At 61.5% G+C, this 6,000-nt stretch overlaps 1 long non-coding RNA gene across 1 annotated transcript in view; it reads right to left on the minus strand.

The window, feature by feature from the left end:
* LOC123386404 overlaps window positions 1-4,646 on the minus strand; it is a 44,254-nt gene extending 39,608 nt beyond the window's left edge. Inside the window, exon 1 of the long non-coding RNA XR_006600196.1 lies at window positions 2,623-4,646. This is a non-coding gene — a long non-coding RNA (uncharacterized LOC123386404). The remainder of the gene's footprint in view (window positions 1-2,622) is intronic.
* Window positions 4,647-6,000: the final 1,354 nt, after the last annotated feature.

Genomic DNA, 6,000 nt, shown 5'->3' on the forward strand with positions numbered 1-6,000 from the left:
ATCAAATACTTCAGGTTAATTTTACCTTCTTTGTGCGTCCTCAATGTGTCCACTAGGAAACCTGAGGCGGCCCACGGGGCCCACGTTCTGTTGGCATTGGGCAGCAGGCCGGCTGGTGATTAAGGGCCGGCAGTGCATGTCGGGCGGCCTGGGCCTGCGCCAGGTGTGCTCAGGTAACGGTGTCTGAGCCCAGTGACAGAGAACACCCCAGGGCCCGTCAGGGCAGGACCTGAGCCAAGGCCAGGCTGCTCCACTGACGAACCTCGGACGGGATCCTGATGAGCTGGAGACCCTGGACCGGGGCACTTACTTCAGACACAGGTGAGCTTCTGTGCCGAGGCACCCCGGCCGGCACAGATGCGAGCGGGGGAGGCCTGGGGGTGCTCACTCCATGGGGGGAGGGGGTCACTAGGGATCCTTGGCGGTGACGGAAAGTATCTGCTGCTCCTTGACTGAATGACCACCGGCCCGTTGGGTCAGGAGGCTGGTGCGCAAGCAGGACACTGGGGGCCCGGGCCTTTCCCAGGGGTGACGTCTGAGGCCGGCCAGGTGCCCCACATTGCTGAGGACGTTTAGGGTGTGATCTCCCCATCTCGCGGGGCTCCCCCGCCACAGACCCGGATCTGTAGGCAGGAATCATTAAAGGCCAGTCGTGAGCTGCCCCCGGGAGGAACACAGCATCAGGCTCTGGAATCAGAGACCAGAGACGCGCCTCAGGACAGCCACGGCTCCAGCTCGGCCGAGCACCGGGACCTCCACCTTCCACACGATTCTGGCATCTACAAAAAAGCACCGGTTTCCAAACGGTTTTTCAAACACCTGGGCAAACCTGATCTACAATCGACTTGCATTTAAAAATCTCAGGAAAAAGGGCACCTGGGCTTCTCAGTCCAGTCAGTTGAGCGTCCGACTTTGGATCAGGTCATGATCTCGTGGCTTGTGAGTTCGAGCCCCACGTCGGGCTCTGTGCTGACAGCTCGGAGCCTGGAGTTTGCTTCGGATTCTGTGTCTCCCTCTCTCTCTGCCCCTCCCCTGCTTGGGCTCTCTCTCTCAAAATAAACAAATTTTTTTAAATCTCAGGAAACATTCAGTCCCCGTAGGTTCAGCTGGAAACTCTGTGAAGACAGAGGTGATCAGGGGATGGCTGGAGAGGCAGGTGAAGGGATGCTTGGCTGTGGCGTCGGTCTTTCTGTGCAATTCCCGGATCCCTTTTCCATGGCTGGTCCCCACCAAGCCCTTCCCATCAGACGGCGGACGGGAGCGGCGAGTTCCCAATTTCTGGATTGTCTCCTCTAAACTCGCTTCCTTGGTGTCGCGACGGCCCCTGGGCCCCGGTGCCACCCCAGACCCCGCCAGGAAGGCGTCGGGTGGAAGTCCAAGCCGGATGTGAGGGTCGGGTGTCCGGGAACTCTAGGAGCTGGGCAGAGTGGGCACCGTCAGCAGTGCCCCCGGCAGCAAGCGTTTGTGTTCCCTGCTCCCCCAAACCTCAGCCTCACGCTTACACTCCGCCCGGGTGTCGGGTGCCATCTACACCGTAGGCGCCGCTGCACAGAAACAGACATCGCCTCCACTTCCAGGCCTGGGTTTCGGTCCTGTGGTACCTGTGGTCTGCAGAGCTGTCCCCCTGCGAACCTGCGCGGCACGTGGACCCCCATGCGGTCCCCCCACCCCGGACTTGGGGGGCGGGGGGCTGCGATGGCAGAGTGAGATGGAAAGTTCCAGATGGGCGGAGGCCGTTCTGCTGTAAGGGTCCCACTATGGGGAAGGCAACAGCTGTGCATCGCGTCTGGGGGCCCTAACCCCACCCTGCGCCCTGCGTGCGGGGAGATGCGGTCGCGCACATTCCTGCCCCGGCAGAGGTGACCTGACATGTGGCAGGTGGAGGAACCCGCCCGTTCGCGGCGCGCCAGCCAGCCCTGGACACCCCAGCGCCCCGTCCAAGATGGGCTCTGCTCCACCTGAACCCTTGCCCACAAAAGCGCTAGAACAATGGCTGTTTCATGCCGCTCGGTTTTGCAGGTGGATGTTATGTAACAATAGGTAACGGCAGCAAGTCTGGCGGTAGAGATAAGTAAAAACTAGCCCGTGGCAAATGTAACAGGTGATCTCGCTAATCATGCAGAAGAGCAGAAGAGGATCCTCTGGGCACGTAAAGTGGAGGTGCCCCTAGTCAGAGAGATCAGGGAAGCCTTCCTGAAAGAAGGGATGTTTGAGATGAATCTGAAACCGGCAAAGAGGGACATAAGGGGAGAAAACAGCAGGTGCAAAGACCCTGCAATCGGAGACGCCACCGGGTTGGAAAGGTCCTCCTGGTGCAGGAGCTGGGGGCTCAGAGTAACAGCACACCAACGCTCTGGGTCACATCTTAGCAGCTGCTGGGGCCTCTCAAGACAGAAGGAACCGAGACGCACAGCCACCCTCCCGGCAGGGCCCTCGGTACATCTCACCCGGGGCCTGTGTCGGCGATTCCTCGTAAAGAAGCACACATGAAAATGGAGGCCAAGTGCTTCTTCTTGGGAAGCACCCCTGCAGCAGCCCCGCCTGCCACTGAACAGACACCGTCCTGCAGCGTCCCCAGAGGACCCCGTGCTGAGACAGCTACCCTCCCCCAGGGGCGCCTACCTGCAAGCTGGAGGCTTCCAGAACCGCAAGCAGGTGGGCTCCCTCCCAGGTCCAATTTCAATCTGGCTCTGCCGGTGTCATCAGGGTCCCTTCAGAGGGGATCGTCTTACGCGGTGACAGGTCAGGATGTAAGGAAGGCTCGCGCCCCGGAACCTTCTGCCGCCCAGCCTGGAGTCCCCTTATCTGGTGTGAGTGTTGGCAGGTCTGAGACAGAGCCCCCTGGGCTCAGAGGCAGCACGTGAGGCTTGGGTTTCCCTCCAGCTGCGTCCACTTACGCCCAGCTGCAGCGGGTGCACCACACCTACGTCACAGGACCCTCGTGAGGGTTCAAAGAGACAGTGCCTGAAAAAGACGCCGGAAGGTGTCTTCCTCGCTCAGGGGCAGCTCCCGGGAGACGCCAGACCAGTCACGGACCCCGGAAAGGGTGGCGGCCGGGATGAAGCCGGGAGGGCTGGGAGCCAGCGGCCAGCACGTCCAGACCGGCCCAGGGCACGTGGTGCTGACCTGCTCTGCCCAGACGTGCTTTTGGGAGGCGCTTCTGGTGTCCTGGCCTCCCGTCCAGCCTTTAAAGGGGAGGCTGGCCACGACGGAGACTGCCTGGCTGGCCTGGGGGCTTGAGGGCTACCCCTACCCATAGTTCAAGAGACTAGGGTGGCATCTCCATGGGGGACCCCCACGAGCAGGGCCCGGGCCCCGGGGGCATCTTTGAGCCTCTGATTGAGCCCCGATTCTGATTTTTGGCTCCTTCCTAAAGCAGCGTGTGTGTGTTATAGAGGGTGTTTTTGTACCCTCCTCTCAGAGGATGGCCCGCGCTCCCGGCTCCAGGTGCCCCGGAGGCCGCTTAGCCCTCGAGCCAGGCCTTCCGGAAATAGCCCAGGAATGTGCATCTCCGGGAGCTCTCCCCTGGATTCGAGCAGATCTTCGGCCAGAGCTCCTCACCTGGAATTGGCTTTTTGCCTCCAACTTCGCTCCACGGCAGCAGCCTCCCGTCTGGGGCCAGGAGATCTGAGTGGTCCGAGCAGAAAGGTCTGCCCGCTCTTCGAGAACCCAGAGCACTCAGCCAGCCAAGCGCTCCCTGCAAGGGGAGGCCCTCCTCTGGGATTACTTTTAAGTCAGGGTGCCTGCAACCATCGGGCCTCAGCAGAGGCTCGCGCAGGCCTGGCCAGCAGCCGGGGGGTACTCGGCCCCCCTCTGTCCACTGCCCAGGGCCACCGGGGAGGCCGGACGCCCGGAACCTGTCTCACCGGGGAAGGCGGCTGTCAGCCTACGTAAGCCACACGCCCTTCAGAGCCGGCCCCCGCCTCGGCATGCGGACCTGTGGTGTGGGCGGTTTCGTACACTCTTCCTCCAGTTTATTCTCAGGGTTCGGCTCCTGGCGCTGCTCAGACACCTTGCTGTGTGGACTCAGGTCAGCAAGCACCTTCTTGTTGCCCAATGGGAAGGAAGGACTGTCTGACCTGAGGGCTGCTGTGATGGCCAAAAGGCACAGATGGACACCGTGTGGCCACCTGGGTCCTGTCTCCCACCTGGCATCTCCCTCTGCTCACTCAAGGAGGGGCTCCGACGTGGGGTCGTGGGTAATACCTAGGTAATACCTACCACTGTCCAGGACTGGACAAAGCTCCTGGGGCCTGCTGTCCCCTTCCTGGCTCCCCGACTGGCTCTTCCAGAACCATCTCCCACATAAACCACTCACACTCAAATGTCAACCCCAGCTCTTCTTAGGGGGAGGCCCCAGCCCAAGTCCTGAGAGAGATTTCGGCTCCCTGGCACCCCCAGGGCCGGCTGGCAGGCAGGCCAGCAGCAGGACCGGGGCCCTACAGGCGGGTTGGGCACCTGACCAGCGCATGGGCTGAGGCCAGGGAAGACCCCGGGGCCTTGCTGAGTGGGACTGGCACCCTAGACACCCCAAGCGTGTCCCTGACCTTTTGGTCAAAGGTGGTGCCCTCTCTGTGACACAGATCAAGGGGCAGCCGTGCAGGGAGGGGTGGGCAGGCATGCCAGCCCCTGGAGGCCGGCTGACTGACGGGAGAGGTGTGCTCCTGCCTCTTACCTGGGGCAGGTACCCTGAGTCCGTCCCTCCTGGGAGGCAGGGACACCAGTCCTACATGTCCCCGTCTCAGGGTCGTCCCCCTCAGGACCAGCTCGGACCTGGACTCCGCCTCCCAAGTTAGGTCAGAGGACCTTTCCAGCCTCGTGTGGGAGGGTGAGTCATTCCTTCCTCCATTGCAGGGACAAACCTACCAAATGCCTCCCAACCACTGACTCAGTGCTCCGAAAAGCCGTTTTTGGAGCCTCACTGAGGGCTCGGTGCCAGTGAATCAGAAGTTCCACTATGGAAATAGAAATTGCAGAAGCACTATTTCCCAGCAGGCAGAGCAGGAAGGGAAGGTGCCCACATGCACAGACGAGGCCGCCCACACAGGCCCTGCCAGCCTGAGGCCCCTCTGAGAGAGGGTCAGGTCCTGCCCCACACCTGGAGCCCAGTCAGCAAAGGAGCATCTCATCCAGACAGGACCTGGGTCTGTAATGGGGGGTCTGCACGGGGGCAGGACCCAGGTCAGTATTAGGGAGTCTACATGGGGACAGGACCCAAGTCAGTAAAAGGGGGTCTACATGGGGACAGGACCCAGGTCAGTAAAAGGGGGTCTGCATGGGGACAGGACCCAGGTCAGTATTAGGGGGTCTGCACGGGGACAGGACCCAGGTCAGTATTAGGGGGTCTACATGGGGACAGGACCCAGGTCAGTATTAGGGGGTCTACATGGGGACAGGACCCAGGTCAGTAAAAGGGGGTCTGCATGGGGACAGGACCCAGGTCAGTATTAGGGGGTCTGCACGGGGACAGGACCCAGGTCAGTATTAGGGGGTCTACATGGGGACAGGACCCAGGTCAGTGATGGGGGGGTCTGCACGCAACAGGACCCAGATCTAAACTAGGCCTGAGCCTGCTTTGAGCGGTGTCTGTACCCCAGGTGAGGAAACACATTGCTTCCCAACAACAAAATCCAGCCTGAGGCCGGATCACCCCTGGGAGTCAGGCCCTGCATCCTGGGCAGCCAGCTGGTGGGGGTGGCTTGTCTGCGTCTCACACGGCAGTTCTTCACTGACTCAGGGATGCCCTGGCTTAGAGACGTGCTCTGCCCCCATCTAAGGCCCTATTCCCCCAAAATGTTACTGAAGTGTGGACAGGTTCCGAGGCGGGAACCCCCCCTCAGGACAGGCATGGGACGGCATGTGAACAGGCGGAGGAGGGTCCTGAGTGGGTGGCTGCTGACCCAGGGACCACCTCTGGAGAAAAGCTGGGGCTCCCTCAGGTGGCCCTAGAAGCACACACCTCCCCGGGAAAAGCCGCAGCGCCGAGGGGACTGCAGATGG

Source organism: Felis catus, chromosome B4 (genome assembly GCF_018350175.1).
Source record: "Felis catus isolate Fca126 chromosome B4, F.catus_Fca126_mat1.0, whole genome shotgun sequence".
Lineage (NCBI taxonomy): Eukaryota > Metazoa > Chordata > Mammalia > Carnivora > Felidae > Felis > Felis catus.